At 39.1% G+C, this 13511-nt stretch overlaps 1 protein-coding gene across 3 annotated transcripts in view; it reads right to left on the bottom strand.

The window, feature by feature from the left end:
- Positions 1 to 13511, bottom strand: part of LIMA1 (LIM domain and actin binding 1) — an 86805-nt gene that overhangs the window by 60176 nt on the left and 13118 nt on the right. Inside the window, exon 1 of one of the 3 annotated variants that reach the window (XM_087442418.1) lies at positions 1849 to 1864. The exons of the other annotated variants lie outside the window; for them this stretch is intronic. The gene's annotated coding sequence lies outside the window, so the exon portion shown is untranslated. Of the gene's footprint in view, positions 1 to 1848; positions 1865 to 13511 lie in introns of those variants that run through there. 3 annotated transcript variants of the gene reach the window in all.

Below are 13511 nucleotides of genomic sequence, written 5' to 3'. Positions count from 1 at the left end.
GTTTTGCTTTACATCTGATGAGAAATACACATCAGCAAGAAAAATCCTAGTGATACACAACAGGAAGCTAAAATTCAAGTCTAAGGTTCAAAATCAGACTCTTGGCAGGAAATGAACATTTTAAAACTACTTATGTGAAGCACATACCTCACTTAATCCTCACAACCACTTGACAAGATTGGCTTTATTATATTTATGATGAAGAAACTGAGATTTAGAGATATTAAATAACTTTACAATGATCATTTAGCTATAAAGTAGCTGAACTGGGATTCAAATCCATATTCTGTTTGATTCCAAAGTCAGTCTGTCACCGGTGTATGCCCTAAGTAGCTCGAAGGAAGTCTAAAGGTGCTTAACACTCCCTCAAGGTTGTTTTTCAGAGCCACGTTGGGAAGAAATACCAGAGTCAACTGGCCTGAACCAGATCGAGCCCCACTGCAAGGGCAGCACTTGTGCAGACAGCCGGAGACGACCAAAAGATGCCCTTTACTTCTTTTTAATACTAGACTCTCAGCCCCAGGAGGAGCCTGGGCTTTATTAGCATAACATGCGATGTATGTAAGAGCACGTTTTCAGACTGCACCTGCACCAGCTAATACCCGCCTCTACAAGTGATGACAAAACTTCCCTTTTAAATATTAATTCCCCACCCTAAATAAAAGACACCTGCTTCCCTTTGTTCAGGGAGCCATGACTTTGGAAATGATTCCATGTGGTCTCCTATTTGCTGCAAATAGGAGCTGTCACTCTACTTTGTGTGACAACTACCTCCAGCGGAAAGTCTGATTTTAACTAGCCAGGAAGCAAACCCACTTTGGTTTGGTAACAAGTCTTCTTTCCACTACAAGTAATGAATAATGATTAAAACCATCACTTTTAGCAAAGTAGAAAATTGGGTAGCACAATCTCTGAACCACCTAGCTGCAAACCCATACAAATTATCTTTCAGTAAGAGTGTAGTGGCAAGTATCTTCCCAGAATGGTGAGCATCAGAGATAATCATTCGTTCCTTCAAAGAAACTTAATGTGACCTTGGGCCCTCATGAAATACTCTCCATTGTGAATATCTTGGCTTTCACGGGCTTGCATTAGGGGTGTGATATTCCCCCCACTTACCCGCTCTCTCTCAAATGAGAGTACCATTCTCAGACTTTAGAACAATTCTTTAATCCTAGAAATCCTGTTAAGAGTGAAAAGCGCATGTACCAATACCTGGAAAGACCCATCCAGGAGGAGGTATTCAGTCTGGGCTAAAATATCCTTGAATATTTTTTCCAGAGGCCCAGTGGACTTTAAGATCCAATCCATTGCATTGCCATATACAAACAATAACAGCCGCTGTCACTTATTGGGCACTTATTAACTTATTTACAACAACCTTGGAGACAGACTAGAGTTATTTCCATTAAAAAAATTGTGGTTCATTGAGGTCGAGTAATTTGCCCGAGGTCACACTGCTAATATATGGCCCATGCAGAATCCAGTGTTCAGACTCCAAAACCCAACCTCTTCAGTCACACGCATTCTGCTACTACTTCCACTGTGAGGAAAGAAAGAACTACTGGATTGGTTGACAGTTGTATGCAAGAGTTAAAGGAAACGGATATAACAAAAATACCTCTAAGATTTTGAGCCTCAGAGACTGGAAGGACAGTGGTATAGCAAATAGTAATAGGATACATAGAAAGGGGAAGTATTTGCTAAGAAGAAAGATGTCTTCAGTTTTAGATACATATGGCAAATTTTTATATCGAAAGAGAAGCTTAGAAATTAAGCAATCAAATCCCCTTTTTTACAGTAAGGGAATGGAGCCACGTAAAGTTCCAATAATTTTCCCAAACTCACCAGCTAGTTAGTATGAGAGCCAGACTTCTAATTCCCTGTTCAAAGTTCTTTTTATCACACCAGGTAGCTTGAAGTGGGACAGCTAAATATCCTTATGGGTAAACTGTAGCCTGGAGATTAAGATCTCTTGAACAAAGGTCCTTGAAAGTTTAAGGGTTGGGCAATGACTCACTGGGAAACTTGGCCCCAGGTATCTACTTCCTCAAGCTATTGCTTAGGGTGAGGCCTGTAGCTGCTCCAGGAAAACTACTCTAATAAATTCATTTACAGACTTACCCAACCAAGTGAACTGTCTCCCAGAAACTAGGCTGGGTCAAAAGCAAATGAGCTGCCACTAATAAAACTCCTGTTCTTATACATCAGTCTCTCTCTCTCTGCCTCTGTCTCTGTCTCATCTCTGTGTCTGTCTCTCTCTCTCTCATGCAAGCACTGCTTTATTTTTTTTTGCCTCCTAAGATGATTTCTTGTACACCAGGCATACTTCCTGAACATAGCCTCAAAAAATTAAAAAGAACAAAGTATAAACTCACTTGTTAAGAAAAAATGTTATTTTTTAGAAATAGATTGTAGAGTTTTAAAGTTTTTTTTTTTTTTTTACCAAGAACTCTTTCAGATTTGAATGTCAACAGGTAAAAGAGAGCAATAATTAAAAGAAAAAAAAACAACCTAAAAAACTTCAAGATGCAAAAGGAAATTTTAAACAAAAGCAATATGAAATAGGTTCCCACATAATGTTTTTTCAGAATATAAACTACATTTATTTCTAAGGGCGTATTTTTGTACAAAAAATAGTGCCTAAATTCACATACTTGAAAAATTTTTTGGAAGTTAAAAGCTTTTTTTAACCTTTTATTTTGACATAATTTTAGATTTACACAAGAATTGCAAAGATAGTACAAAAGTTCCTATAATATACCTTTCACCCAGCTTTATCTTACATTATCACAGTACAATTATCAAAATTAAGAAATTAACATTGGTACAATACTATTAACTAAATTGCAGACTTTATTCAAACTCTACAGTTTTTCCACTAATGTCTTTTATCTGTTCTAGGATCCTACACTGCATTCAGTTGTCATGTCTGAAGTCCCCTCCAATCTATGACAGTTCCTCTGTTTTTCCTTGCCTTTCATGACCCTGACACTTTTGAAGAGTACTTGTCAATCATGTAGAATGTCCTTAATTTGGGTTTCTTCAATAAAAAGAACCAGGGCTCCTTGGAGAAGTGGTTGATTGTAGAGCTGAGGCAGGGCAAATACAAGATGAGCCTAGAACATCTGGAAACACTCAAAAAAAGTTTTGTTTTGTTTTTAAATATGATGTTTTTCTGAACTTAGATTGAGGTTATAGAATTTTGGGAAGAATACTATAGAGGTGATGTGCTTTCCTCAGTGCATCATATCAGAGGGTACAAGATGCTGAGGTCTTATGACTGGTGATGTTAACCTTGATCACTTGGTTAAGGCGGTGTCTGCCAAGTTTCTCCACTGTAAAGCCACCATTTTTTCCCTTTAATAATTCAATATTTGGAGGGAGATACTTTAATCCTGTTCCTCCTTAAACTTTTACTGACTAATTTTAGCATTCTTGGGTGGATCTTGCCTTCAGCCATTATTACTGTGGTGTTCTAATAGTGATTTATTATTGTCTTCATTCCTTCTACATTTAGTAATTGGAATTCTTCTATAAAGAATTGTCCTTTCTCCCTCATTTATTTATTTATTCAAGTATTTATTTATTAGTATAGATTCATGAATATTTACTTTATTGCCTGGTTATAATAATTCCTGGATTATTTTATTCCCTGGGTTATTTTGTTTTGTTGCTCACATTGTTCCAGGTTTGGCCATTTGGAGCTCTTTCAACTTGGCTCTGGTGTCCTTTCAACATGCCACCAATTTTTTTATTTTTTATTTTTTTTAGCACTTCCTCACTTTCTAGCGCTACAAGATGTTCCAGACCCATCTTGCCTTTGCCCTGCCCTAGCTGTGGAAGCAACCTCTTCTCCAAGGAGCCCTGGTTCCTTTATTGGAGACAACCAAGATCTGGGCAGTAGGTGTGCTCATTGCTACTGAGATGTCATTGCTTCCAGGCTCTTTTAGGGGACAGAACCAGGAAATATACGTCTATATATTAACTCATGTATATACACAGATCTATATTTCTATACTTATCTCTATATTCACATCTCTGTATGTATGTGTGTGTATATACATATATATATTTCTTTAACTATAAATTCATAGTGAGGGGCCGGCCGGTGGTGTAGTGGTTAAGTGCGCACGCTCTGCTTTGGCGGCACGGGGTTCGCAGGTTCGGATCTTGGGCGTGCACCAATGCACCGCTTGTGAAGCCATGCTGTGGCGGCGTCCCATATAAAATGGAGGAAGATGGGCACCGATGTTAGCCCAGGGCCAATCTTCCTCAGCAAAAAGAGGAGGACTGGCATTGGATGTTAGCTCAGGGCTAATCTTCCTCACACACACACACAAAAAATTGAAAAAAAAATTCACAGCGATACTTCTGACTCCAGTCTAGCATCACAAGATTCATTCTAGTATTCCCTTTTATTTATTTGTAACTTATTTCTCTGATAGTGAGAAGCCTAATTCCATAAAATTTTGACATGAAGAGAGATCTAGAATATCCAAAATTATGCCATTACCAGTTTCTACTCCCTTGATACATCAAATATTTTTTCATTCCACCTAGAACGTTATCCCTTCCTCAATCCATTCACCTTTCAAGACTCAAGTGAAAGACTACCTCCTCAAAGAACCCTTTCCTGAACTGCCCTAGCCCTATTCCCAATCAGCATAGGTCACTTCCTCTGCCTTATCATAATTTTATAAATTCTACTCCATAGAAAGATTCCTGAGGTTAGGGGACAGATCTCCTTAGCCTCTTGCCCTCCTAGCAACTAGTATATTGCTTTCTAAATAGAAGGAACTCTCTATACATGTGTTGAATCAAATTGCACAAAGGTTTAAGTTTTATCCAAAACACTATCAATACAAAAAAATGAATGTTTATTATGCAGTCTGAAGACTAGTTGTTGAGAAAGTACATATTTTTTAGAACCGTGAATTAGTAATTTTAGCTTATTCAAACTCTGAGAAAAACTCAAGTGATATTAAAAAATGGAACCACTAAATAACTCAAATACCATACATAAAAGGTTCAGGGGCCAGCCCCATGGCATAGTGGTTAAGTCTGACATGCTCCACTTCGGCGGCCCAGGTTCGCAGGTTTGGATCCTGGGTGCAGACCTAAGCCACCCGTCAAGCTGTGTTGTGGCAGCAACCCACATACAAAATTGAGGTAGACTGGCACAGATGTTAGCTCAAGGCTAATCTTCTTCAAGCAAAAAAAGAGGAAGATTAGCAACAGATGTTAGCTCAGAATGAATCTTCCTCACCAAAAACAAAAACAAAAACATAAAGGCTCATTGCTTTTCTATTATTCAGCAACATTCTATTATTCAGCAACATAGTGACAGACAGGTCTGTAGGCTCGTTAGAATAATCATTGCTACTGTTCTTAGAAGAGCTTTAGCCAGGTCTCTGCAGAAACATACATCCTAGAAAATAAGAAAATTGTAACAATGACAAAATTCCCAGGGGTCAACAATGCTGTAGATCTTTGCACCAGGACAGAGTCTCTTCAATAACATTTTGTCTCTTTTTTATCTGCTTTTAAGAGTAATGAAAAAGAAGTTGTTGTAAAGAGAAGCAATTTTACTTCTGGAAACCGCTCGCCAAAGAATCAGAGCAACTTGCACTAGGCACTTGCAAACCATTCACCCTTAGTGACTCACACTGGACCACTCCAGAGACAAAAAGAAGAAGAAAAGAAAGTACTCTCAGATATCATCTGTCTCTACTCTCGCTGTGTCTGGGGAAAAATAAGTGTCACGCAGTCCATCTGAACTCCTGATCTTTCCCTTCTACCTTCCCAGAACCTCACTTCACCTCTACCTCTGACTTTGCCTTCTCTACCTAAAAACATATTTATATGCTTATATTTCTGATGTGTGTGTGTGTGAATACATATCTGAAATTTGTATATATGCATTAAATAAATAATTCTTTCTTCTCTTAAGCACCCCCTCTCCCTCGCCCTTGCTCCTACCTTCACCGCCAAACCAGAGTCTCCAGGTACTCTTGTTTCCACTTCCTCGTCTTCCATTCATTCCTCTGCCCACTTGGGTCTGGCTTCTTCTCCACCCATCCTACTGAAATTATTCTCCTGCAGATCTGTTACTGTCAAACCCAAGGACCATGTCTCAGTTTTTAACATTCTCTGTTGCCATCTGATTGTTGGTCAGGCCCCCTTTTTTGAGACCGTATTTTGCCTTTTTTTTCTTAAATGTAACTCTCCTGATTCCTTTCCTATCTTTCAAACCATTGTCAATTTTCTCACGGAATCCCTTCTCTCTCCCTCCACTTACCCCTGTTCCTAGGCATTAGTCAAGGGTCAGTTTCTCTCCTCTCTCTGGGTGAGCTCAGCCATGCTCAAGTCATCAAAGGTCACTTACACCAGATGATTCCCAAAGCTGTATCATAAGCCATAATCTTCCTGACTTTCATTCCTAGAATTTCCACTGCATGCTGGATAGCTTCAAATGTCCCATAAATACACAACGTAACACAGCCCAAATCATATGTATCATCCTCTCTTACCTCTACCCCTCAAATTGAGTTTATTTAACCACACATAACTTTTCTCCAAAGATGAGCAGGCACATGAATGTTTGCTTATATCAAACAAAATAATATAACATCAAAGATAGTTACACAAACAAAATGTGCACAAGTTCTGAGGTTAAAAAGACACGTACAGGTTCTTACTCTGCCTCTTTCTAATTGTGGTGACCACCGGCAATTTAGTTACCTCTCTGAGGAGTATACCATCACCTACCTGAGCTCGTAAAAAATTCTATATAAAATGTCTAACACGGTGACACATAGCAGAGAGAGAAAGGCATAGAGGCTAAGGGCATAGGCCATGGAGTTTGAATCTAGCTGTTCAAATCTCACACCGCTTACTAGCTGTGTGATCCTGGGCAAATTATACTCTGTCTCAGTTTCCTCATCTGTAAATTGGGGATAAAAGAACTTACCTTATAGCACTGTTTTGAGAATTAAACAAGTTCCTAAAAGTCAAGTATGTACAATACTACCTAGCCCCTAATAAATGCTCAATAAATCTTTTTTTTTTTTTTTTTTTTTTTTTAAGATTTTATTTATTTATTTTTCCCCCCAAAGCCCCAGTAGATAGTTGTATGTCATAGCTGCACATCCTTCCAGTTGCTGTATGTGGGACACGGCCCCAGCATAGCCGGAGAAGTGGTGCGCGCCCGGGATCCGAACCCGGGCTGCCAGCAGCGGAGCGCATGCACTTAACCGCTAAGCCACGGGGCCGGCCCTCAATAAATCTTTATTCTTATCATTAATCAATAAGTATTTTTTCACACACAACCTTTATTTTCTCTCACATGTGGACTTTGTATAAACTTTTTCTCCATCTTTAGGCAGGCCCAACTTATCTCTCTTGATCCCTGGCCTTTCTCCATACATGCTGTTCACTCTGTCTGAAAATGCTTTAGACCCTCCCTGGCCTTATGCTACAGGGCCCAGCTTAGATGACACTTTCCTCCAGATGCCTTCCCCGACCCCTCAAGCCTGGACTAGGAGGTTCCTCTTAAGTTCCCAAAGTACTAGACCTATCCCTAACACTGATCACATTGTATTCTTTTGATCACACTGTATTTTAACTCTCAGAACAGTGCTCTGCACGTGGTAGGCACTCATGTATTTGTTAAATAAAGGGAGGGATACCAGGTATCATTGTTGGATTCAGCTATTTTTATAGACTAGTGCTTTAGGGGAAAGAAAATGAAACAAAACAGTTGTGTTTATTCCAAGATAAATCATTCCAGATTATGGGAAACCAGTGCATATAACCATCAAAAAATGGTCTCTAGGCGCCGGCCCCATGGCATAGTGGTTAAGTTTGGCATGCTCCACTTCGGTGGCCTGCTTTCGTGGGTTCAGATCCCAAGCACGGACCTGTACCACTTGTCAGCCACGCTGTGGTGGCGACCTACATACAAGATAGAGGAAGACTGGCACAGACATTAGCTCAGGGCTGATCGTCCTCAAGCCAAAAAAAAAAAAAAAAAAGAGGAAGATTGGCAACAGATGTTAACTCAGGACAACTCTTCCTCGGGGGGAAAAAAGAAAAAAGGCCTCTAGCACAAAATTCAGGTAAAAAAAACCCTGAACCCTAACAATATAGATACTTTTAGTCAAATCCCTCTATTGGCATAATTCAGGTGTTTTCTTACCACACTATTTCTTACAAATAACTATTTGGCTTTTCAGGTAACAAGGCCAAATACTAATTCTAGAACCCAAAAGGGAGCTAAGATGAGAAATAAAAGCGGGGGGGGGGGGCACTTAATTCAGTAGGTCACAACCTTGAGTGTACATAAGAATTACACAGGAAGTTTGTTTAAAATACTGATTTCCAGGTCCCATCCTAAAATTCTGATTCATTAGGTCTGGAGTAGGGCCCAGGAAGACCACATTTTAACAAGAACCTTGAAGTGATTCTAGTGTTGGAGGTTTCCCCATCACATGATGGAAAACACTGAAATAAAAGGGTTGAAGACCTATATGTATTCCAAGAAAAATGGAAAAACAGCAGCATAAAATATTTTTATATTGCCCACTTACTGTAAGGAAAATGGCTGCCCTTTAAAGGCAGACTAAGGTTTGGAGAAAAATGAATCTGGGACACTGAACTGATAAATTTGTTGCCCATCATCTAGATTCACCTAGAACTTTGCTGGCCAGAAGGCACAAAATCATTGCGCAGGCCAATGACTCATGAAAACACAATTTTTGTTATTCTTTTTTCTCTAGTTTGGTTTGTTGGTGAATTTAAAACGCTGCTTGAGAAAAACATACAAGGTTAAAAAAATGGTATCTGAACATAAATTCTAATTTATTTTTATCTACTGAATATGACAGCAAGTATAATTTATTAAGCTGTCAAAATTAAAGCAGGAAGCCAACAGGCTTGGGCTCTAATCTTTAATTTGCCTCAGTTAGTATCATCTGCTGAACAAGTCATCTCTAGGGGCCTCAATTTCCTCTTGCGTAAATGAAGGGGTTAAAATAGCCTAATGTTTTTCTAACTACGGGTTACAATTAGTGAGTTGTGAAATCAAATTTAGTGAGTCAGAACCAGCATGTTTGTTTGTTTATGGAAATGAAAAAGAATAGAATGACACAGAAAATGTCAAAGTGCACCACACACAGTATAAGTATTCTTTTATAAAGCTTTGTTTCAGTGATTTGTGTGTGTATAAACTGGGTAAGAATGTAAAATATTTCTTACTGTGGGATGTGGTTAAAAAAATTATAGTTTGACAAGTGTTGGCGAGGATGTAGAGAAACTGAAACCCTCATACACTGCTGATGGGAATGTAAAATGGTGCAATTGCTTTGGAAAATAGTTGGCAGTTCTTCAAAAGGTTAAACGTATAATTATCATATGACCCAGAAATTCCAGTCCTAGATACAGATATATATGCCTAAGAGAAATGAAAACACATGCCCACACAAAAACTTGTACACGAATGTTCTTCACAGCATTATTCACAATAGCCCCAAAGTGGAAACATTCCAAATGTTCATCAGCTAATGAATGGATAAACAAAATGTGGTCTGTCTATATAAAGGTATGTTATTTGGCCATGAAAAGGTATGACGTACTGATACATGCTACAACATGGCTGAACCTTGAAAACATTATGCCAAGTGAAAGCCACAATAGATCACATATTGTATGATTCCATTCATATGAAATGTCCAGAATAGGCAAATCTATAGCAACAGAATGTAGATTAGTTGTTGCCTAGCACTTGGGGGCAAGTAGGGGGCAGAGGTACTGACTGCTAATGGGTATGGGGTTTTTCTGGGAGGTGATGAAAATGTTGTAAAATTGATGGTGGTAGTGGCTGCACAACTCTGTGGATATACCAAAAACCAATGAATTGCACACTTTAAATAGGTAAATTGTAAGGTATATGAATTATATTTCAATAAAACTGTTATTTAAAAAATTATAGTTTGAAAGTCACTAGTCTAGATGATAGATGATCACCAAGGTCTCTGAGAATTCTCAGTGTGCCCTCCACACATAGCTCACATCACCCATCCTCACACCATGGTTATTTGGAGGCAGAGCTGTATCATGGAACTACCGCTGATTCCCATCCTGATTCCAGTGCTAACCAGATGCATGGTAATCTCTCTGTATCATTCCTTCCTTCTACGTAAAATGAGAATGATAAACCTACCTTAAGGGGTTATTCTAAAAATAAAAGGAGATAATAAATGCAAACCAGTACCTGGCACATTGCTTGAAGTCAGAGCCAGATCTTGTCAGTCTTTGCATGCTACTGTGTCTAAGACACATTCAGTAAACATTATCTAAAGGTTTAGTTAACAGAACACATATTTGGGCTTAGCATAGTTTAAAGTCATAGTGTCTTAACAAGGCCTATGTCATAAGACTCAAATTAAAAATAATTCAAAGGGGGCCAGCCCTGTGGTGTAGTGGTTAAGTTCATGCGCTCCACTCCAGTAGCCCAGGGTTTGCAGGTTCAAATCCTGGGCGCGGATGGATATACCACTCATCAGGCTATGCTGTGGCAGCATCCCACATACAAAATGGAGGAAGATGGGCACAGATTTTAGCTCAGAGCCAATCTTCCTCAGCAAAAAAAAAAAGAGGAAGATTGGCAACAGATGTTAGCTCAGGGCCAATCTTCCTCACAAAAAATAAAATAAAATAAATAATTCATAAATGTAACATTTGTTTCAGCTGTTTGACTTTTTTAGTGCACAAATTACTCTATATTATATAATGGAGGTAGTAACACTAGTTGAAAAGAAATTAGTGGTCTCTTTAAAACATGGAAATTTTTGTTTTATAATTACTAGAAAAAACACCTCTCTCTTCTTAAATGTTTGTTTTGGGCACTTTGAGCAATTACTTTTTGCATTTTTTATTCAAAAGTCAAATGAAACCTGAATCACTTTTTTAGTATAAATGTAACTAAACTGCAAAAAGGATAAGTCCAGATATAAATGTTGGGCCTTCATAAGGTTCTTCTGCCAACCAAAAATTTTCAGTCTTTAATTAGGTCAGTGGTTTTCAAAAAGAGCTTCCGCAGCTGAGGTGGAATCCATCAGCGTCCCTTCCACCTCCCCGCACCGCCACCTCCTTCACCCTCCTCTTTTCCTTTGGGGAACCTCTCCTCCACAGGTGTCCACAGCACCCGGACCGGAGCTGCCATTTTCTTCACTGTCTAGCTTCCTTGGTGACCAGGACTGGTCAAGGGATGGACCTGATCATCACACACAATACGTGGAAATATACAATATAAGATATAGAAGTCTCTGCCTGCTTTTGTCCGCCCCTCCCCTCAAGCCAATTCTACTTGCCACAGGTAACCTCTGTCACGGTTTGGAGTATAAACTTTCTGATATTGCCTATATATGATAATAATAATAATAGCAAACACATAGCAATATGTGTCAGTCACTGTTCTAAGCATGCTACATATATTATGTCATTTTAACTTCACAACAACTCATGAAGTTGAGTTGTTACTAACACAAAGTTGAGTTGGATACCATTATGATGATGCCTATTTTACAAATGAGAAAACTGAAGCACAGAAATGTTAACACACATCACGCAAAACACACACATTTTTAAAAAATTACAATGGTTTTATGTTAACGTGCTGTTCAGCAATTATTTACTTCCTCTTGGACATCTTCCCACATCAGGACATATGGATCTACCTCAACCTTTCAGTACTACATACTACTTCACTCCACAATAGTCTATAACTTATTCTACCAGCCCCTGTCAATGAACATTTAGGTTGTTTTAGGTTCTTCATTATTAAGAAAAAGACTGCAGGGGCCCACCCAATGGCGTAGTGGTCAAGTTCGCACGCTCTGCTTCAGCGGCCTGGGGTTCTCGGGTTCGGATCCCAGGCGCCCAGCTTCACACACCTCATCAAGCCATGCTGTGGCAGCATCCCACATACAAAAAATAAAGGAAGATTGGCACAGATGTTAGCTCAGGGCCACTCTTCTTCACAAAAAAAACCCCAAAAGGACGGCAATCAACATCCTTCCACTATTGCCTACTTGGAGGTATGCATCTATGGTGTAAATTCCTAGAAGCAGCATGTCTAGTTCAAAAGGCCTACTCATTAAAAATTTTAATAGACATTCCCAAATATTCCTCCAAAAAAGTGGCATCAATTTATATATTTTTTGTGTCAATTTACATTTGAACCATTGGCTATATGAGAAAGCCTATTCTCTACATCCTTATCAATATTGAGCATTATTAATCATTTTTATTTTTTCCAATCTGCCAGAGGTGTGAAAAATGGTACATTATTGTTTTAGTTTTCATTCCTTTAATCATGGGGAAGATAAGTATATTTTCAAATGTGTATTGGGCACTCAATACATTTACTTTTTGAAACTACATTTATTTTTTAAATATCCTTTATACATTGCTTATTATCTCTACAACTTAATTACTTTTTCAAACTGCACAAGGACTTTCTGAATATCACGTGTAACTCCTTGTACAATTCAAATTGCCTCTCACAGCAGCTGTCCTTTCCTGGTGTCTGATTCCTATCCAGATCTCATTAATATTCTCTCAAAATAGAAATGTTGGTTGACTATCCAGATGAGATCCTCATTTCTGTAGATCCCACCCACCCCTTGACAGGTCATTAATATTCCCTCCAAAGCACAGGCCTATGAGAAGCCTGACTGACACTACGTGACAATCCAGGCATTAAGATCCCTGTTTAGGGCTGTCCTTCAGCTGTTACCCTCAACTAGCCAGTCTAGTGCTTCTCAGTTGTACGGGGGGAGGGGAGTATGCTCTGAATATCAGGATCATCTTTGGAATCTGATTCTCTCCTGTGGAGTTCAAACATGTCCAATTTCTGAAAAGGGTCCCCTATGATTCCAAAGTAAAACAGCTTTGGAAGTTGTGTTTTGACTTGATCCCAGGGTTACTACGCCAGAGCAGGGAAGGCAGACATAGACCCTAATCACTCACCATCCAGATGGATTGTGTCTGAATCAGGTAAAAGTTTGGGCCACCTTAGCTTAAGCCTAGGGATTGGTTACTGAACACCGGTCATATGCAAGGTGATTCATTCCATTTGATATTCACTAAATGCTTATGATACCATGAAGCAAAAATTATTCTCACCTTACAGAGGAAGAAACTGAGGCTCAGAGAGGTTAAATAACTTGCGCAAGGTCGCATAGTTACTAAGTGGCAGAGCTCGGATGTGAAACAGTCTGACAGACCCTAATGTCCGTGCTCTAATGACTTACTGCAAACCACATCTTTCTTCCCAGTATCTGGGAGTGGTCCGGGCCAATCTTATCCTGCTAAGTGTCTTGAAACTAGAAATGGTAAGGGCTGGGCCAGATGCCCCAGACTGTTCCACATGTTAGCCGACTCTGCCCCAGGTTCCTTTCAGCTCATGTCTACATCTTGAGTCTACCACTTACCTATTGGGGAACATT

Source organism: Ceratotherium simum, chromosome 17 (genome assembly GCF_057802395.1).
Source record: "Ceratotherium simum simum isolate JZ-2026a chromosome 17, ASM5780239v1, whole genome shotgun sequence".
NCBI lineage: Eukaryota > Metazoa > Chordata > Mammalia > Perissodactyla > Rhinocerotidae > Ceratotherium > Ceratotherium simum.
This window is presented reverse-complemented; position numbering and strand designations above follow the sequence as displayed.